Here is a 23,125-nt window from a genome sequence, read left to right on the forward strand (position 1 = left end):
CTATAAATAATAAAGCCCTGAACTAAAATTGCTCCAAGTGTTTTAATTTTCTTAAAAAAAAGCTCCTAAAAATAAATGTGATTTTTTCTGTTATCGCTACAAAATATCGCATCATCGATAGTATTTCATTTCCAAAATTTCTTCACGTCGTTATTCAAATCAGCAGATGAATCGACTCGAGCTTATCTGAATGTCAGATTAGTCGATTGTTTATTATCGAGTGAGTCAGTTTGTTTATGCGGCTACAGAAGCATTATAAGTTAGGTATCTACAACAAAAGCTGTTTCAAATGTTTTCTCAACCAGTCGTGGCAATTGACGTTCCTTGTCTCTTTGTCCGTAAAAACGCGTATCTGTGCGCCATTATCTACTCAACATTATTAATGCATATATATATATATATATATATATATATATATATATATATATATATATATATATATATATACATGTTCCACTCGAGAAGCTTGAAACGAGAATAATTTCTACCGCACCCTGTATCTTAATTTTTCTCGAAAAGCCTTAAGAGCGCCGATTGTGAAATAAATCCTCGTTAGCTGTATTTCGTTTAGTTACGTTACGAACCGAGGTTCAACGGGTGGGAGTGAATAAATCGTTGTGCAACCAGGCTTGCTATACAAATCGATCTTTGTTACACACATGCGGCAAACCGTTTCCAAATGATGTTTCGCAATGATCACCTCCTGTCATTTTGTGCAAACTCATGCATGATTTTACCACCGGGATACAAATTTTTGCTTATAAATGTTTCTCACGATCTTACCAAATCCGTCTTCACATATCAGGCTATAGGATTCCAAACAAATTCAAAGATAATAAATAAAAATCAGATGTTTTTGCCTCTGGAGCACGTGTGTGTATATGTATATGCAGGACAGTATTCCACAGGTGCTGGGATTCTTTACACAATCCCGTTTCGAAAGATCTGTTAGACATAAAAGTTCGATGGCTTGATTCCAAAGCTTATTTTTATTATACACGTGTACGTATACCTAGAAATTATATATATATATATATGTATATATATATTGTTATATATACATATATATATATATATATATTGTTATATATACACAGTCGTGGCATACTATGTTCGGAACTTTAAATCTCTCAGCCTGATTCTTAGTCGATAGATACACATCAGCTACAGGTATTTACTTTTATCAATACTCGCTCATTTTATAGTACGAGGACTGATTATTTTTTCCTTAGAACGAAATGAAAACGGATCGCTTTTTTTCGGCTATAAATTTTCGAGAAAATACAACTGCCGCAAGAGACTTCTCGATATTTCGTATCAAATTTTTTTTCTTCCGTCATGTTTAATTTGTACATACAAATTACTCTTTAGGCATACAATTGTATCGTATATTCATACAATCAACGTATACTCATCCTATGACGTGTGGGATATGCATAATGCATATATAACGTAGCCGGAAAAATGACTGGTCCTCGTTTGAGATAAATGAGTGTTTTTTTTTTTTTGTCGTCATTTCGATACGCTTCAATTCTTGTATGAAGTTTCATCAGAATGTAACATGTAGGCATATGTCAATTTACTAAACATTTTAACGGATAAACTGACAATAAAGTTAAAAAAATTTCTACATAGATACAAGTACACTTCACATCGTAGGTATGTAACGCACTCTCTACTCCGTTATAACTAGAAGCACTCAGCGTTGATTAATTTTATAGCGTCATTTGAAATACGCAGGTATATACATGATCGTATGTAATGTGTATGCATACATACTTTAACTCAAAGTTAATTAAGTGCAAAGTCAACTCCTTCGTAAAGGCGGCTTAACTCCGACCGACTACGGTCACGGATTTTTCCATAATAATAATGACAATAATAATCGAGGTCTTGCATGTATGTCATGCGGAAAATATTAAAGAGCTAGAGGTTCGTACGAATAGGATAAGAGACGAACGCTACCGCTGTGTGATTATAAAAATATCGCTGAGAATAAGATAAGGAACAAGTATGTATATATATATACACACACACACACATTATATTCATACCCTTGTATATAAGTATATATGTATACGCATAAGCCATAAAGAGAAATAGCGCGGAGCGTCATAATATCAAGACTATCGCTCGATCTTAAGAAGCTAACTTCATTCCATCACATTCGCTATATAGGGTACCCGTCCCTCGGGCCGTTGGACCCGTTCTTTATTCCCTTATCTCTCCTGGTTCCAACGTCGCTTCTCCGTTGTTTCTTCGTCCCTTATTACGCAAGGGACCCTCGAGGACGACGAATAACGCTGCAGAATCGCGGCTGATGAAATAGACTCGAGGCTGAAAGTTAACTCCGCGTTTACGTTCGGCTGTAATTGGGAAACGGAAGTGAAACTCGCCAATTATTGTGAGAAAATTGTTGAGGGTAATTGACTTTGAGATAATTAAAAAAGTGCTACGCGTTAGTCGATCGCTGACGGTGACTCCTGATCACCTTTCCGCGGTTCGAGTCGATTCCATTATCAGCCAAAGCGGTGGTCGATATCGTATTGGAAAATTTTACCATCACGGTACATTCGTACACACGGTAAAAATTTCGAAGCATTATCTTTCACAGTTCAGACTCACCGATCGTTCCAACGAATCGATTACGCATTAATCGACCTCTCGTCATACCTGATAAACGACCTTTTCCCGAGAACTCTAAAAAACTGAATCAAGGAGTGAATTTGACTGAATAATTTTGACACATAGTCGCGCATATACGTCATGTAACAATTTTTCTCTCAATGAACGCGTTGAAACTGTGCTGCAAGAGGTTCGAATCTATAACGATCACGTTTCCGAATAATACACACCTTATGTTATAACCTATACGAGTCGTACAGTGAACGGTATCATTTCTGCATGTTTCGTGTTTCGTGTCGGGTTTCAACGTTACCTAGTTACAGTGGGGGCATATCACCCGGGTTAATGGATCGTCGAATTCGATTCCAATTCATACCTGCCAACAATATCACGTGCAGGTTTAACCCTGATGCGCAGTCGTTCGGTTCATCCGCAATTCGATAAATGTCCCCGTTGCTGCCTATCTCGACTGCCCCTCGCTCTTACGACTTTTATGCTGAACATGCACTTACTAATTACGGTTTTCCATTGTTACAGGTAAGTTCGAAACACCGCGCTGGCGATAACTTGGAATTTGGATGAGTGTGTGATTACCTTTCACAAAACTCGGAGGTGAACGAAACGGCGGTGCTGCTGTTTATTGGAGCTCGGACTCACCTCGTTCGAACTCATTATCGTCAGGTATAACGACTCGTGGTAATCGAACGCTTGGAAGGTATACGTAAAACACACTTCATTTCTATATGAACAGTTGGCGTCGTTGTTAGGTGTCTTGAAAAACGTGACAAAAATTCACGACAATATGCCACGAGAATAATAATACTACGTGTATATTAAATACGTTCGCGGTTTATTGAACAACGCCGTCTATTACTACAGGATTACTGTACGTAAACGACCGGGGGAAGCCACAGTATCCTGGAAACGTCTGGACGCTCTGTTATTGGCTTTGAGAATTTGTTCCGACGTCAGAGGAAACACAGAAATGCGTCTGTTGTCGGGTGTTACTGGTCAAGTAAAATATTTCCTTGAAGCGCAAAGCGGTTGTAGTGACAAAATGCAACGTTTTGTTTTATTGTTCATTTCGCAATTTAGCGTATTAATTAAAAATAAAACCAAGAAGATTTTGTGTCGAGAAATTTGTCACAGCCTTGGATGGTATTTTGATGAAAATTAGTGATAAGGATTTGCACTCCTTTATGCAGTGTGTCAGTTTTATTTCAATTCGGCGACTTCATATTTCCACTACATAATATCCGTCTGGTATATCGATCCATTCGTTGAAACGAGCCGTTGAGAAACCATTTTTTGAACGCTCCTCAATGAGCACCGAATAACCAAAATCGTTTTACCCACGTATCAAAGTTCTCCAAGTTTTTCAGAAAATTAAAAATTTTTCTTTCACTCATACTAGATTCGCACAATCTCTGGGGTTTGTTACATTATTGTCCACTTATACGGGGGATGGATTCGTTCTACCAATCAAATAACGCCACGTAATAAATCGGCACCCTCGGATCCTCTCAATGTTTAGTTAGGTCGCATCCCCATAATTCACAAGCGGTGTCGATGCATTTATCCGCAATGTTTGACTCACCAGAAGTATACATATGATGCAGGGGTATTTTTTATTTTTGCGCATTTCGGTTATGTAGTTATCGTTTTCTCATTTAAAAGAAATGCAGTAGCAAAAAAAAAAAATAATAAATAAATAAATAAATAAAATAAAAAGCAAGATGGAAAGTTGCAAGGCACCTTTTTATGCCCCGCAAAATTAACCGTTGCTATTGTATTCTATTATTAATTATACAGCTGAACCGAGGTGCGTGCAGTAACGTCGTGCGGAAAAATTTGCACAAGCCTCTTGTAAAATTCAAACTACATTACGTAAGTGCAACGTGAACGCATTTTGCGAGTAGGTGGTCTTGCAGTTACAGTCAGCCGCCAGCCGAGCTCGATCGCCTTCCACATGCTCGCGGAGTCGACGATTCCCTATCTGTTCCGGGTTTTTGACCTAGTTCTGTATTACCGACCGAGCACCGCCGAATTCAAAACGACTCCGAGGTCCACCCCTAGGTGGCGCCATGCGTTCCGAACACGACGAATGTCTTTCGGAACGGTGGATTGACATGACCGTGCTTTGGTCGAAACTTATCGACCTGGTTTGACGACCTGTCGGCAATGCCTCTGTCACGTTCTGCGTTGAGTGATGAAAAAAATGTTTAAATTGAGAGAAAAAAGTATTGACGAATCTTAGAGAGTAGTGTATTAGAACTATTTATTGTGAAGGGTCTTCAGAGTTTTGTGGAATTATTATTGAATTCTTTGAACCGTCTGGAAAATATCTAAAAAATTATCGCGAAATCTTTATACTATTTTGAAATTCAGGGATAATTATTACTAAATATTCAGTCACGGCTGTTCAAATTCATTCATATTCAACGTTGATAATTTTAGACAGTTAAAAGTAAAGAAAAATAGTGGAATTATTTTTAGAATATTTCCATTATCTGCAGTTTCGTAGATGGGCAAAAACATCTTGTTAATGAAAATGTATTCCAATTTTTTTCACAACACCCCCGATTAATTGTAGAATATTTTGTGCCCCGTGATCCTTTGTGAATTTGGACAACACCACCAGCGGTTTCTAGAAGCCGCAAAACCATGAGTCAGAAAATTTTGAAACTGAAAAGTTTACAACAGTCCTAAATACAAGCAGCAAAAAGCCGAAGTACACAGAACGCTTCGAATCTCCGGTGAGCGTCAGGACGTCCAGGGAACTCGAGGAATTTACAGGGAATTTTAATTCTCTATAAAATATGCAGTGTCATTTCTAAAAATACCTATATTTTTCTCTCCATTTTTTACAGACATCTGTATTATTGACTTGAGTTTCGGCCTTGCTCTTCGGTACGCTGTAAATTTTTTTTCCAACATCGTACGTATGCACATTTGTCGTTTCATTTACCTGGTCCGGACGGTTCGAATATCTCTCGTGACAATTTCAATTCTTTCTACCAGTGACGCGATCTATGTCTTACACTGTTCTTCAGTTAGTGAATTTACATAATACCGATTTTCTTAACTTGTAAAAATATTCCGTACAGGCTCCAAAAAACTTGGAGAATTTTCAAGGAATGAAAATTTTGAATTTCTAGCTGTTTATTGATGCCCTGAAAGATATACTTATTACCAATAATATATTACCAATAACATATATATATATATACCAATGTGCCAAATTAGTCGAGAATACAACTCAAGCTGAAACCCCCTTCGGTCCGATCGTGCGGATATATAATGAAATCTGGATTTGGCAATGGCTCCGACCCGTCGTTGATGAAGGGGTGGGTGGACGGGGGGGAGGCGCCCTGTTTTCGCACACAGAGAAAGGCCCTCGCTGAAACGATTGGTGTAGGTGTAGTGTATATACATATGCATATATATATATATATATATATATATATATATATATATATATATAGTAAAACGAGCGCGCGCGGTGCTTCGTACTTTAAAGAATTAAAGCTGCCCGTGGTATTAAATTATTAATACTCTCCCCCGGGGTTTTTCAAAGGGAGGGGGGAGAGCGAAGCTGGGGGCATCGCCCCGGGGGTCCTACACCCCCTGCCATGCGGCGCAACGCGCGTCTGCACCGCTGCTGAAATGCACGTACGTATCTCAAGCCTACACGTCGAGGAGTACTCTCGTTATATACGTATACGCGCATTCGGACGCACACAAACGAAAACGTAATGAACGCGCGCATATAGGATGCAGGGCGGCGAGAGATGGAGAATGTTGGTGTGCGTGCAGGATATACAGCAGGGCGGGAAGGGGGAGGAGGGAGACCGCCTATCTCCATCGCAGGCTGTATCTGACGCGTTTCAGAGAGCCGGCCATGTGCGGCTCAGCTGTGTATCAAATCCTAAAATTACCACTACCATCAGACTCTTTTTTTCACCGTCTGCATCTCTTTCGGTCGTTGTAATCGCAATTGAGGAGGTTGATTCGAAGAAAATTGATGATTTTTTGAAAATTTATTGCGGCGTGGTTGTACATTGAGCATTTGTTGAATGTTTATATGTATAGTACATTCGTAAACTACGAAGATCTCATCAAACATGCAAATACAGGAAATAATGAAATTTTAAACAAAAGCTTGTTTTGTTAGAATTATCGATGCTGCTTCGTTTTCTTTTCGTTGTATATTGTTGAACATCTGGTAAATTGGTTGGACTTCATTCTATGACGACTGATGTTGATCACAAGAATATTGTATATTATAAAAATTCATTGAAACACTTTTTTTTTCTTCTATCGCGTTGCCATCGTCAAGTTTTTAATTTGAGGATCGTGAACAGATATTGATTATGATCAACAAATTGTAACATTAAACCGACTACTTAAATAATCATTTCTATTTCTGAGTTTATTTTATTTTTTTTTTTTCATTCAAGGGTAAATATTTCTTTTGTTCGTGTCTTCTACTCCAAGGTGTGCTTATAACGGCTTAGTTTGACAATCAGATTATTCCGTATGATGAGCGGCTATTTCGTATGTAATTAGTTAATCACTTTGAGCCATTTCTGCGGGCAGAACCGTTATACTAAAAGCAAACACTTAGGTATTCCGGGATCCAAGAATGACCGACGTCAATTCGCCCAACAATTCTCATCGTGACTTTTATTATCGGACAAAAGTACGAACGCAATTAGGCATTTACCTGCACTTCCGTTAGGCTTATTATACCTGTGTTCACTTGCGGCGGACACCAAGGTAAACCGGCTGCCGGTTACTTTTTGGCCTTGATTCTTTGGTGCTATAAGCTGCATTTTGAAATTAGACTCACGAGCTTTGTGAAGAAATTCGCTTGAAAACAAAAAAAAAGTTCAAATTACTATCCGCAAATAATTTACGAGCTTTCGTTAAATTAAACCGTACTAAAACAGTGGTAAGAATTGAGCATTTATAATATCGTACGTAAATTATATATAATGATATGTAGCTGGAATTGAAACTGTGAAAATTTCGATTTAGTAAAGATGACGAATGGATCGTATTGTATATGAACATAATTGGCATTTCACAGGTTTATGTGCGAATAAAATCAGTGATGATGATAAATTGGGAAATTCACTCACAATCGAATTCATCGGTGTACCTACTTTGAATTCAAGATACATAAAACTGAAAGAAGTGAAAACAGTGGGTAGCCGCAAGCCTCGAGCTTTCAGAGAATTACATATTTATTGGACATCTTTATAGAAGGGTGAAGAAATTTTCAAGGAATTTTTGTTCAGTTATAACTCTCTAAGGGGAATTTTTTCATCACACAGTTTCATTACGGCAGATAGTCAGTCGTTTGAAGTATAATCAGGTAAAAGTCGGAGACTCTGATCTTTCATTACCCGCAGCTAAAAGTAAAAGTGGGTATCGTAATGTGTTCATCGAAGGCCTTTGAAGTTCGGCAAGATAATAACTTTGTATAACGATCTATAATTTTCGATAAAATTAACAATATCGCAACAATTTAATTCGTCATGCTTGATAATTGACGCGTTGAGCTTAAATTGTTTTTGTGCAATTAATTGTGTACGATAATCGAAATAACCAACCAACAACCGAAACCATATCTTGACTGCGTTTGAATAGAATTGTGAATAAAGCTATTGAGCAAGTAATATTTATGAGAGCAGAAAAATTTCAAGTACCATCGTTCGTTGATATCTCCTGCCTCTAATCTGACTTCGTCAAACGCACCGAGCAGGTGCAATTATTCACCTTGAAAAGGGTTTAATTCAATCTTGAGAATACTTTGATCATTACGATGGAAGCAGAGAGCGCGAGTATGCGAGAACTTGTCGTGGATACGGTAAAAATAACGCAGCCATCGCGGCGCCATTGATATGCAAGAGGGCTAAAAATCCACTGCCACATCATCACACGTGGCAGATTCGCGTATCATATACATGTATGAAGTATTCCATGCCAACTCGACCGGCCGCCAACCCTCACCGTCTTCGGTAAGGTCGCAGAAGTTTCGTATTTTCTATTGCGGTTTTAGATGGTTTGTGCCAGAAAAAAAAAAGTAGTAACAATAATAACGCACGAAGTCGTCAAAATAATCGGTAAAAAATAAAACTTTTTTATCAACGATTTTTTCGCACGACTGACGGATGTTTGAATATAAACTAGTGCAAAAATAAGACAACTTTTTAACTCGAGATGAAAAAAAAAAAAAATTTAGTAATTACTTTTTCGATCCCCGAATCGCTATTTTAAAGTTCACGCAAAATCGGCGTCGTAGTTGGCACGGAATGCTCCATGTATGAATTTATTTACTGGGTGCAGGGTCACCACGACAACTAAACTACATCCCACGTACCCACGTCGTACACAATGCACAGCTTTATTACGAGTCATCTGAGCGTGCTGCGAGGCGGCTTCGCATCCCTCATAAGACCATATCCAAAAGCTGGACTCGCCGTGTGAGAGCACCATTGTGTCAAGTTTTGTTGCGCCTTGTATACGTGACGGTGGTGGTGCTCGATCATAGCGCAGGTTCGACTTGGCGCCCACTGTTCTCCACCGCACATACGTGTATATATATATACGTTTACACACATATATATATACGCCTGCATGCCCACCATACACACACACCGTAATGCACCGGGACCATTGCGCAATACTGCACTTTCCTGTCCATTCATTATTCATCGGTAACTCGCGTGCTGCTGTTGTTGCTGTTGCTGTTAATGGATCGTCGTTGCCTACACTGGACGGTGCAGTTCGTTGGCGAATGTGCGACTCCGTGGCGGAACGATAAGAACAGGCATGTTCCACCCGTGATCCATCGATGATAGCGTCGACGGTTGCCGCGTTATCACCGATTCACGAACGATCGGAGCGTTGTGTTTTCCGAGTTGGCGATGCTCTGGAGAATACTACTCTTCGAGGGAAATCGATTTGTATTATTAGAAAATGACGCCGAGTTTCGCGAACACGCGATTCGCGCCTCTTACGTCGGGCACCAAGGCGACCTTCGCCAGGGTCTCGCATTTGGCATTTGACAAGGTGACACAGCGCAATACTTTATAATATACACAGCTCTACCCGCGTTTATTGTTTAAAAATTTTCCACCAGCTGGTTCAACCTTGCTACCTGTAGTATACCCATGTACGCGGACGTGAATATATCGCCTATGGTCGCAAAAACAGGGATGGAAAGGACAAGAAAAAAAAAAACATACTGGAATCCTATCATTATGATTTGGCGAACAGGAACGAATCGTTGCCGCTGGCAATTTTTATATCGCTATGAAAATTCGACGTCGCGTAAGATCGCCTGAGATAATCTTCGGCGAGACCACAAAATCGTACCACGATCATAATCGCGGTCGAGCCTGTCCGCCGTTGCGGTGGTTACGAGTTAGTCGTCGGCGACCGGCGACGCAGAACGCACGCGGGATCCGGTAATAATTTTTTCTTTTCTTTTGTTTTTTCAATTTAATTTTTTCTCCTCCCTTTCCATCCCGTCACCGGCCTTCTCGGCCTACCGACACACATATTTTTCGAAAAGGTAGTAGAGCCCGTAGTCCGTCTCGAGAAGGATGGAAACGCACGTCGAGAACCTCTGCATAACCACCGCGTTGGGACTGGTCAGCCCCCGCCGACTCGACTCCGACGGCCGACGTCGCCTTGGCTCCGGTCAGTGGACCTGGACCTGGACCTGGACGGTCTATGGAGTCGGGCCGAGGGTCCGACCGCGGCCAAGTTTTCTTCACCTTACGCAGGGGAATGACCGCCTCCTCGTCTTTTTCATCTCAAGGCTGAATAACCTTTCATTATACCCTTTCACTTATGTACCCCCTTCAATGGCGCTCCCTGTCGGGGCTGATTCCTTCCACCCCGCCACCCCCCTGAACATCCTCCTTTTCGAGACGAGAATTTTTCAGTATTCCCTCCTTTCGCCCTCCCTCCCTCCCACCTTCTCTTTATTTATTTATTTTTTTTTTTAATCGCAGAGTAATTTTTAATGAGGATGTAGTTAGTAACGTTAGTGTAACGACGCATGTTTTGGAAACATCGCTAAATCGCGTCTATGTGACTTTCCGAAATTTGGTGAACCGTTATAAACAAAATATAACACTGATTCTGAAAAGCCAACGGGTTGAAAGACATCCTAAAATTGCACAATAATTATTTTTTCGCTTGGTGTATCGTTACGTTAAAGTTACTAACTTCAGCCTCATAATTTTTATTGTGACGCTACGTGGCTACATTGTCTAATACTGTTATCGGCACAAATATCTCTCTCTCTCTCTCTCTCTCTCTCTCTCTCTCTCTCTCTCTCTCTCTCGCTGCTTTTCTCCTCCCCCCCTATTCGTCATTCGATACTACACGAGGTATAAGGAAAAGATCGCGGCCACTCCCGATTCGACAGACCCAGAGTTTTACGCGCAGCTTACAACGTTAATCTTAATTCCTCACTTCACAACGCTTTGTCTTTTGCCTTTTGTCCACCTGCTGCCCGCAGCTATAGGAAGGATGAGGAGAGGCAGCGGAGTGGGAATGAAAAATTAACGTCATGGTTCGAATATCCCCGACCTGACCTATCTCAACCATAAACCCGACCTCGTTCGATGAATTTATAACAATGTTACATTATACAAGAATCCGAGGTGAACATTAACCTGTTCGACAGACTGCAGACCGCACTCCTGTTTTCATAAGCCGCCCCAGACGAAGGACGAAAGAATTCTCGGCTACCGGCCTCGGAAGCTGAATCGCTGCCGCTGAAGCAGAGGACGAGATATCCGCCGACTACGCCCCGCTAAGCTGACCCCAGAAAAGTCCCTGTGGCGGTCACTCCCCGATCCCACGGCGAAGGTCGCTTACGGACACACTCGCTCCAGACTTCAGATCTCATCGTACCTCGCGGTCCAACCGAGCCCGGGATGCGGGAGAACGAGACGAGAGAACCCGGGATCCCTCAACCGGAGACTGGGAATGCGTGTCGCGCCGCTACCCCTCGGCTGGGCCAGACGATCGTCTGACCTGCCCTGCAGGTCTCTCTTCAAAGGAAGTCTGGGCATGGGGACCTTTCGCCGTCAGCTACCTGCTATACGTCCTTTCTACGTTTTTCGTTCCTAGACCGTTCCTAGAACTGTTCTTCGGTCCTGCATTTTACCGAGAAGGCGCAGTATTGTTGGTTACTCCGTTTTCGAAGCAGGTCAAGAAAATGTGATGTTTCATTTTCTGTAAGGTTTCTAGCAACCCTTAGAATTGAATTCTGTAACAGGTAAATGGTAATGAAATGTTTAAATAACACAGAGAAAAGGACTTGGGGAGGGGGGGTGACAGATATACTAATTCGCTGAAAAATTATTATACATAAGTAACATTGAAGAGATGTCGCTATTACTGATAAATAATCTCCACGATACTCAGTCGTTTCAGTTAAAGATTGAATTAGGTTTTTGCAGGTTGTCGATATGGCCTCAGTTTTTTTTATTATTTTTCTTTTCACGGTACACGTATACGTTGTTTATTGTTTCATTTTTAATATATTTCAAACATTAATTTTCCCTCCTCTGAATTTTCATCAAATAACGGTCTACCTTACACACATCAGCGTAATCATAATCAATAATCCTTTACCAGCGAATTTGCTTTCATCCTGGTTATTGTTGTTTTTATTATTATTTTTTTCATATTATTATTATTGTTATTATTATTATTACTATTATTATTTATTGGTATTCTCATTGTTATTATTTCATCATCATTATTTATTCTCTGCGTCCCTTTTACACGATACACGCGGATAAATGTATACCTATAATATGCTCGTGTGCCTATATGTATTGTTTATACATACAAATGTGCCCATCATACCTTTTCATGTATTATATACAGGTATTGATCCGTCATACGCATCTGCATGGGAGGTATTCGGAGAGAATTTTTTTTTTTTTTCACAATTTTTATCCCACCGTTCGTTATATTTAAATACGATGTTCTTTATTTAATTTTCTTTTCTTGTTTTTCAATTTGTTTTGTAATTTCATTTTGTTCGAAAATCGTTCGCTGCCTGCAACCACGTGTTTCATCATGCGAAAGGTCCGCCTTGCCCGTACACACAGGTGCAATGTTACGACCATGCGAATATACATATAATATCCACCTTGCTTGCCAAACGGTGATGCTAGTTTCGAAAAATAGAAACGAAGGAAGGACACGTCGCTTGCGTAGCTGCCGGACCATTATACTTTTTTTCTTCCTCAACAAATAAAAAAGGGGGAAAAAGAAGAAATTAAAAAATTTCTACGTGTAAATACACGATATTATGTGTGAACGCGCAGTTCGCACGTTTTTGTAGGTGCACTAACGCAAAAAATTCGTTTTGAAATTTGCATTATACTTTCATATGAAACAAAACCCGATGTAACTCGTTATAACTGCAGGTGTTTCATTCCAAAGCTGTACACGTATCGTATTATACGCCTATGTATTTATATATATATATATATATATATAGGTATGCATACGTTTCACCTGTTCGTGGAATAATTCTGAGACACCGTTTTCACCAGGTGATGTTGTACTCGACTGTTTGCCAATTTTACGGTGTATTCAAACAGTAACTTTTGAGAGCATTGACACGAGCCAGACTCGAGTCTTGTAAAGCAAGGACCGACGTCATCACTTCCCACAAACTTTTGTCGACACTGAAAGATAACCAACCCTTTTCTTGGACTCGAGAAGCGACTGATTGCTCGTTGCCGTCGCGTAACTGTACACGAGGTTTTGTACACGACGCCGTATTATTATTATATATCTTCGAATATACGTACACCTACATATGTTTATATATATATATATATATATATATATATATATATATATAGTATAATATGCATGGTATAACAGCTCACTTATCGCCGAACCCATTCTATGAAAGGTGGTGGTTCTATCTATTCCCGCTAACCTCTGGCGGCTCACATATCCCGGATAAAACTTTGTTCCAAATATTAAAATCAAGGCGACTGTATATGGTGCAACTTTTTTTTCTCCTTCTTTATTTATTTTTTTTTATCTTTTCTTCTTTTATTCGTGTCAAATACTCTCGTTGGTTGTTACACAGAATGCAAATACACCTATAGACCCTGAAATTCGCATACATACCAAATTTCAGCGCCGCGCTTTAAGGTGTGGCCCTGGACTGCTGGATGTTCATTGTATCAGCTCGCCAACAACAGCGAAACGTTTCTTACATTGAAATTTTTTTAAATACCTAACCGCTCTTCACCCGCCGTTCGAAATATCACCGAAGCAATTTAGAATTTTTGAAAAGGATCCAATCAGCGTGAATTTCAAGACGAGAAATTTATAACGTAGGTATAAGTTTTTATCCAGGTTTTGTTGGGTACACGTATGGCGGCTGTGGGGTGGTCACGAATGACGTGGAAATACGGACAAATGGAAAGTATTGGAAAATTTGCTGGGACAAAGAGGAACAACCACGTTCCTAACGAAGTTGGCGTTTTGGTCAAGGGGTGAATTTCCCCATTTTCGCAAAGCACGATACGTGATACGTTTAAAAAAAAAAATGAAATAAATAAATGACGGACAATTCTAAGCTTTTGAAAAAATCGCACTACCTACTGTACGAAAAAAATGTTACCTTCCAACAATCTTGGTTAGCTCCGTTACTGTTACCTAGCAATGGAAAAGCTAAAATGTACAGTTGCGTTGACCTACTCCATACAACGTAGAAGAATTTGATAATCGATGTTTTCGTGCCGAGTTTTATGTCCGCTTATTATTAAATATTATTCGTCCAACGAATTGTACAAATATACGTGTGAAATACCACAGTTTTCGGATACGCAGGCAAACGAGGTGGCAATTAAGTTAATTGTTATAACTTTTGAACAAAGAATTTTCATCGTGCCCTGCATGCCGTGACTGCTCTAAAACGAAAACTAGCCATCAGCCGTCAGCTTCTAGACGTTCGAAGAACACCGAATTTAGTAAACTTACGTGTCTGAGATCACGAACTCGAGCGATTGCGGCTTCCGAAGGCTCGCATTATCCTCTTTTCGAAGCCAGAGCTCCGACTACCTGAACGCCTTAATCTCATCGCGAGCGCGCAGCCCAAGGCTTTAAAAGTTATTCGCTGCGAAACCGTCGGAGATCGGATCTTCGATATATAATCAGAACATTTGCAACACGTAGCAGAAGAAGAACGCTTCCCGATGCTTTATGCGTGATATTATATGCTCGCCTACCAGCCTTTCGAATCCGTTCCCGCTACCGCGGCCACGGTATAAAGAACAGGACAGATAATATCGTCCGGGCGCGTATAGGTTATGTACATAACAAATATTTCCATCACATCGTGACTGTCGATATAATCCTGGGTCGTCTTGACGCGTAACAACGTGCCTACGTACGACTGTGTCTGGATAAAACATGCTCTGATTTTTTTCAAAACGAGGGACGAGGTGGAAGGAAAAGCTTAAAAAAAACTGACAAAGAATGGAAATGCGAAGTGAAAATATTCAAGGTAAACCAAAATTTCATGTAAACCAACATTTGAAAGCTGAAAAAGATGGAAAAGCGAAGTGGAAAAATTTTAGGTGAACCAAAATTTCAAGTAAACCAAAATTTGAAAGCTGAGAAAGATGGAAAAGCGAAGTGGAAAAATTTGAGGTAAACCAAAATTTGAAGAGCCCGTCATGCCGAGTCGCCCGCATGCGGCGAATGGTTATTCTGGGTTTTGGTTGGGCGCCACTGCCACCCCACGTTATCCGCACCCCATCTACATTATGGCAGCCCTCTAGCATCGCCGCCGCCGCCGCCGCCTCCTCCTCGTCCTCTTCTTCCTCCTCCACCTCCACCTCCTCCGCGCAGTCGACAACCCTCGACGCTGCAACGAGACCCCCTCGAATCGCAGGAGCTACGCAAACGCGAATTTTAGGGTGCGTGCACATCGGTCGGCATTATCGCGCCAATCGGCCATGGAACATGGAACATGTATAGGATTGAGGAAAAGTTGTTTAATCGTGTGGGCCGATAGGCAAACTTTCAGCTAGATCTTCGAGGTGAAATTTTTTATATGTTATACAGCGTACGATGTAATATTATAAAAAATAGTTTAAGTTTTAATAAAATTTATTTTCTAGTCCTTCGCGTATTATACAGCACTGAATATGTCGAAGACACGAGTAAAAAAAAAAAAAATCTCCAACAGCTTCTTCTTACTATCCAATTCAAAACAGATGACCAAGTTTGGAAAAATCAGACCTGCTTACGCAAGAGACACATCGGATGACTTTCTTTTTCGATGGCAGGAAGTGTTGCAAATTCGACGACAAAGGATCTATTTGCAAATATGATAAAATTGACCAAATTGACCAACGTGTTTCTCGTAAACGACTCGGTGTACGCTATAACACATAAAAATTTCAGTCAGATATCAATTTTGACCGAAATTTGATGAATCGTGTTTCCATGGGTAAATATAAATTAAAAAAGCGAAGTATAATTTGATGTTAATAAAATTTGTGATTATCGAAAGTCGCCGCTGGGCTTGGCAGCACTCCAATCAACCGTTTGCCCGCAACCCGAACTCGTGCAGCTAACGGGCGTGATAACAACACCGTGGTTGGGTGAAGGGGCAGGAGGGCGAGAGGAAGGGGGAGGCACCGCGTACTTGGATATCCTATCCGGCGGCATATCTCACGAGCGTGCCTCGCCTCGCCTCGCCTTGGCCGCAAAACGCGAACCGCGAAAATTGTCGATTCGCGTGTAGAACGGAGGAAGGCCGTCGCCTTCGTTCTATTCTTCCTCGGTCCTGTATCACCCTGTACAACGATACCGTGCACCGTGCTAGGGGCGAATCGGCACTGCGCCGGGGGGTTAACCTCGGCACGGACTCAGGGACGTACGCACTACGGGACACCGGGAAAAATTGCACCGAGTAAACGGCGAGGGGAATCGAAACTAGGCCTCCTTCCCCAGGGGGGGGGAAACATCCACCAGACTGCCGTGTGCAGCTCTAGGGGTGATCACCCCGTGGAACTGCTGAGTCCGTCGAATGGAAGTATTCCAGCTGACAAAGGGCCTTTGGAAAGGGAGGGGGGTATTACGATCGCATTTTCCTTTTTTTTTTATTTTTTTTTTTTAGTTTTTATACCACTTGACACAGGGGTGCGGTAGAGACAATGAATTTTCATTTTCAAATTCATCGTATATATCACTACTTGTGTTTATTGTATGTATATGGAGCTAAGCTCCTACCGCTCGGATTTCGGAAGTACTAGGTAAACTCGTGGAGTTGTACGGATTTGGTATGCACTGAGTGATACAGTGCTGAAGCGAATTGTGGGTAACCTGCACTTGACCCACTACGATGACGACGAGTGGCTCTGACTGAACGTATTTTTGAATAATACAAATGCATCATTACGTATGCATCGATTATACCAAGAGCTCAATGTTTAGAAGCATTATTCCGTTACTACCATGTGTATAATCCTGTAAAGATTGTTCAATTGTTTATTTTATCTAGCAATTTCATACAATTCAAATGGCGAATGTAAGATCAAGTTACAAGTGTTTGTAAACTTCGTAACATGAAAGATAAAAGCACGTGCTTCCGAGATTTGCAGGAAATTATGTTACTTAGAAATTTAAATGTGACTGGGAATCTTTGCTATTTTTATACGAACCAAAAAATGAACAGTGGTAGTTGGTGAGTTTGAATATTTATCTAAGAATAATTTTCAAAACTTCTTCACGGCTGATTCAATTATGTAGAAAATACGATACAAGATTCCTTTGTTCAGCTGTCGAGTTCGATAATAACTCAAAAGTTAATTATACCGTATGCGATTTACTTATTTTCGCAATGAAATATAATTCACACTTCCGGAAACTATATTCAGGGAACATCCGGTTCTCCGATAAAAAGGAATCATTTTTATCGCGGTGCGTTACGTATGGTTTTCAACATTGTCGAGCAGCTGTTGGGCCGCGACGAATCTGATTCGAGTCAAGGTTTAAAGCTACTCGTTGAAGCTGTCGACGTCGCTTTTGCAGCTCTGGAGGATTCATACCCTGCAGAAGTAGAAAGAGGAGAAAAAAAAACGGTGCCAAGTGTAAAGAGTGACGGTGAAGGTGAAGAGAGAGGAAAGGGAAAGGAGAAGGAGGTGGTGGTGGAGGACAAAGCGAGGAGGGAAAAACCCAGGGCAAATTTACATTTTGATAAGAATTCCCTGGCGAAGTTTTCAGCCCCAAAGATGGGAAATCTTTGCAAGTTCGTTTCGTTTCGTTTCGTTTCGCTCCGTGTATATATACGTACATACCTACGTTATCCTAGTTTAGCCTTATTCTTATACATTTTCGAACTCGCTCCTTCTTCTCCTTCTCCCATCCGCGTTGCGAGTCTCCCTTGTCAAGCTCCCTGGATCTAAATTCGTCCCCTCCGTTTGTTAATCAACCAAGAATCCACCAAAGTTGGCTCAAGTTAACTCATGCGAACGAGGACGCGGCGCCGGCGAAGCTTGCCGAAGAAAAACCCTTAAATTCCATTACCGCGATTAAGTTGCGAACCTTTTCCACACTTTCCCCACTCCGTTGCCGAGCGTATTGTCTACCGTTCAACTTTCCTCGCGCTCTTCGTATACCTACAATAGTTTTTGCTACTGAATTTATTCATTCACCCATTAGCATCATTATCGCGCTTGAATCCTATATGCATACATACATATACGGTACGGACGTTAAATAATTCAAGAACAAAGATAAAAAAAGAGTAAAAATGGTCGAATCATTTGAATTTTGAAAATAGCGTGACCGTAACGCGTTCAGGGCTCGATGCTTCACCGATTCTTCTAATGCGGCGAAACTGTACAGGAGAAGAGTGTTTCGGACGAAAATGATTAACCATTAACTGCGGGCTTGTACAAGCGTGTAACAACTGGAGATCAAACCGTCTCGTCGCTATGCTCGTTAATTTTGAACCGCCGGGTGGTCGACGGCTTCGTTTCAATTCGAGTCAAATAGAATTTGTTTCCTCGCGCTGAGTCAACACGGGAAAATCCTTCTCCCGATTCCCGGACCACGTACCTATAACCAACCATTCGAGCCCAGCGCCAAGTGCCCGCTTTATGCCTGCACCGAACCTCGCCGTTCGCTTGCAGTAAAACGGTTTTCCTCCGGAGCTCAATTTCGTCCCCTCTTGCGAAGAGTGGCTCGGAAAAAGTTTGATCAAAATCCGATTTATTCGTCTCTCATTGAATCGGCGACGCGAAATCGAGCGCCAATAATAACGTCCGTTCGCGAAACTCGAAACGCCCGAATGCGGACGAAGAACGCTACTGATTAGACACGCTGCGTTCCGCACGTGATCGACCCTTGGGACTCGGGCCCTTGGGCCCGGGGGCCCCGCTCGCTGCGTGGAGAATCGAGGCACATACTTTCACGATACACACAATCAGCGACGAAACTCGGGCAACCCTTGCCCCATTCATCTCGCCCTCGTAATCCACCATTTATTTTAATGAACGGACTTGCCTGCTCTGTTTTTGAGCGAGTCGCATCCAGGGGTGGAGAGGAGAGGAGAGGAGAGTAAATGAGAGGAGAACGCCGCGCGAGGATGTGTTTGCAAATACACTCGACGAGAAGAACCCTGCAAACCTGCAGTAGTACGGAACTCGCGTAACCCACGTTTAACCGACGTCGGGTCGAGCCGGGGTCACGTGATCATCGTGGTCGTTAGTGAAATTAAGGATTCGCTTTGAGTCCGCCGCACCTCCACCGGCCCCATCCACAACGGACGCGTGTCTCTTTCGCCGATGGAATTCGCAGGACCGTGTCAGTGGGACAAAGAATTTCCGGCTTTAAGCTGCCTGGTTAGGTAATTCGGTGGTACGCCAGTTGAAAACGTGAACGTTAATTGGGGTACTTTTACGGAGTACTCGCATAGTACACGGATAGGAAGAGCACCCTACTCGTGAGAAATGCTTCTAGGCACGTCGAAGAAGGACCGGTTTTATGAACATTTTCAAACTGAACATCGCTTTGTGTCCTTGCGGTAAATCGCGTCAAACCTCCCTTCGACCAATGGGAAAATAGATGCAATTTTCCTTTCAGAGCTGCTAGAACACCGCGATAACGCAACACCGGAGAGCGTATAAAACGAGCGTTGTGCGACACGTTTTCATCGTCAGCCACGTCATTCGGTTGTAGCACACTGCACATTTACACGGAGACCGTATAATTCATGGGGCTTGCCATAGCTACGTGTACTACAGAGAACTCCCCTTCTGTGTCGACGACGCGACTCACTGCTGTCGCTGCTGCTGCTGCTGCTGCTACCGCGACTCTAAGGGGCGAATCTAATCACTAATACATGACAGGATTCACCAGGGTAGTTCATCGCGTGGAATGAATGCTCGATCCGTAGTATAGCTGCTGCGGGGGATAGTTACAAGGCATGTTATTAGCGGTAGAGGGCTTCGGATCGACTGCCGTACTTTCGCTTCCATACGTTGAGCTTTCGAAACGCGGAATATTTCACCGAATTATTCACTGTGCATCGTTTAAAAAAGAGGGTGGATTCGAGGTTCAAATCGTTGTTCGCTTTGAAACAGATCAAGACGCTGTAACAGACTAGATGATACTGTAGACGGTCTTAATTTATTCATGGAACGTTGTTTTACTCTCGAATGTTCAAGCAGGAAATCTCGAAACTCGTTTCACTGCCTCGGAATTTTTGAGGACGAACTACCGTACCTTTGATCGAGTTTTCTCGGCAACTTGAGGTCTAACGTTTATGGATCTCCTCGGAGCCGTTCAAGTATTTGCTAACGCTAAAACAGGGGTAAGCCGTTCAGAGAAACTTTATCAAATGTTATCATACAGCAGTAGGCATTCGAGGCAAGCCTTAGCTAATATAGGGAATTCGAAGTGCCTGCTGAAAACCAACATTCCGCCTACTTAAGAATATAGAGAATTTCTTTAAAAGGATGGGTTAGTAATGCATGAATTGTTCAATAGTGATATCCTAGCAAATATAACGTTTATTGCATGCATTTAAGAAGAAAGACAATATACAATGTATTAATACTCAATGAATAACGAATACAAGTCTTATCGAACATGTTGATGTGTATTATTAATTATTAATAATTAATATTTAATAAAGCAGGAATGAATTAAACAAGATGTAACTATAAATCGCATTGCTGCCATTCCCAGGTAATTGATCGATTTTCCAATAAACTTTTCAAAGAGCGTTAAAGCTATCGTTAAAAAAACAGTACTGGGCAAAACAAGCAAATGTTATCAATCTTTATCACTAGAGGTTGGATGAAAAAATTTGCAAAAAATACGTTAGCCAATAGTTGAATGGCCCCTCGGAGACTCCGTATTATATATCCGTGTAACAGCAGTGTTGCAGAGCTGGATAACGCTAAGACGAGCTGGACCGCGAGGCGATACTGCGCAAGGAAATTGTTTGTAATTTCCTCGTGATACAAGCGGCCACGTTGCATGATTGTTTGGTGTGGCTTACTTGCTACAGGCAAGAGTTCCAGAGCCAACCGAGCGAGGTATTGGTCGGCGGTTCTTGCGGTCATCCGATAACTCATTGCGAGGTGAACACCCCTCACTCGTGCAGCAGCGTAGTTACGATAGACTAGACACTATGGATATAGGTTCTACTACTGACGTATGCAGCGAAGGTACTCCGGAACTTACCACGTGCCTTTGAGTACCATCGACTCCTCCTCTGTACTTATTGTTAGACCTCTGTTGCACCGTGCATTATGCACTCGGTTGTATTTTCTACATTTTATCGCGAACAGTCGACTTCTTTATACTCTGGAGTATAAGTAATATTACTGACACTCGATTCGAATACTTGTAAATTTAACCTAAAAATAGAGGACAGACGCTGTATCCGTTATTACTAAAATCGTGATATTGTCTTCTTTGTATGTTGAAAAAACGAATGTATAAAATCGACTAGTAATACCGTTTCTTTTGTCGATAAAATCTAATCTTTGTACGGATTTATTTGTACAGATTATTCTCTTTAGTCTGGTTCAATTCAATTACAAGCGGTAGAACGATAAATGATATAAAAAAAAAAAGAAACACTCGTCTACAGCTTTGCAAAAGATCATTGTTCCTCTGTTTTGTTTTGCAGTTGACTGCAGTTGCGCTAATAAATTAGCCAGACGCTAATTACGCGGTAGCTTCGTTTATTAAGTAAATTTCAATTACTCATACCGCCGGCACATGCTTCTCTGTATAATATTTTCAGCTTGCTCGGCCGAAACTTTTATCAACCGTAATTAACCGGGCACACGTAGATACAGTCTGCCTAACTCTGCGATGCGATGGTACGATTTCATACACACGCAGCTTGCCTGCCACGCTGTTGAAAAATTAATCCACTTCTCCGTAATTGTTATCGAAAAATCTACAGCCAGGGAATGAAAATCATGGTTTACTTTTTATTCCCGATCGCAACTTATCGCCGTTTATTATTTCTCATTCCTTCTCATCGAAGATCAAAGAAGATCGCAAAGCTCGTTCCTGAACTTCGTACGTCTGCGACACGAAGGAAGAGGTCAGCTTGAAAGATCCTTAAAGTTGTTCGACGGATCAGAATTCAGTTCTCGGAGGAAACGTTTCCGGTATTTACGATCGGGAAATTATTGTTTAAATACTCGCACGCAAGGCATGGCACGTACAATTTTTATTCGAACTCTCGCTAACTTGAGAGTTCCGTAGACTGTAAAAGCTTCTAAGTGGCGAGTGTAAAGCTCGCCGGCAACGAGACTCAGGTGACGTTATTAATATTCGGAGGCCGTCTAAGCAGAAGTTTGCACGTGTCAGACTATCGCCGAGGTACTCAGCCGGCGTGGAACTTGGAAAGTAAAATTAGACGACGCGCGGGAAGATCGTATCTTTTTTGGCGGCGTAGGGAACACGAATAAACTTTACTTCGCATCACATGTACCTACCTTACACGTACACCTTCTTCCATACCCGACGTTGATCCCGTCTCCGTTCGGCCGTCGAAGCGTTCGGTTGAATATACTCCCCGGTATCATCAGTTTCGATCGATTAATCATTCTTATACCAATGTCAAGTATGTTCAGAACCGGCGAGGAAAAGTTGAACCGCGTCTATCCATCGACGCGGAGCGAGGTCACGCTAAACACTCGGTTTATTATGTGTAATATCATATTTTCCGAACTGTGGTCAACAGGATGCAAGAAAGAAACCATCTCTTGGTTTTGGGGAAAGGAAGGTCATGGAATTTGCCAAGACGGCTCGGCCACTCACGCCTTCGTCATTCTTATTATTATTATCAAGTATAATGTTTGCCAATGATACAAACTTAAACTCGCTGCAACCGAATCATAACAATATTGTGTATCCATACATACATATATGTATATATATTTAT

General features: G+C 41.5%; 1 long non-coding RNA gene across 2 annotated transcripts in view; it reads left to right on the forward strand.

The window, feature by feature from the left end:
* LOC124212975 (uncharacterized) overlaps positions 1 to 12,239 on the forward strand; it is a 28,756-nt gene extending 16,517 nt beyond the window's left edge. The window contains exons 3-4 of one of the 2 annotated variants that reach the window (XR_011176274.1): positions 3,163 to 3,340; positions 11,336 to 12,239. This is a non-coding gene — a long non-coding RNA (uncharacterized lncRNA). Of the gene's footprint in view, positions 1 to 3,162; positions 3,341 to 3,504; positions 3,765 to 11,335 lie in introns of those variants that run through there. The other variant, XR_006881782.2, reaches the window with a different exon arrangement.
* Positions 12,240 to 23,125: the final 10,886 nt, after the last annotated feature.

Source organism: Neodiprion pinetum, chromosome 1 (genome assembly GCF_021155775.2).
Source record: "Neodiprion pinetum isolate iyNeoPine1 chromosome 1, iyNeoPine1.2, whole genome shotgun sequence".
Classification (NCBI taxonomy): domain Eukaryota; kingdom Metazoa; phylum Arthropoda; class Insecta; order Hymenoptera; family Diprionidae; genus Neodiprion; species Neodiprion pinetum.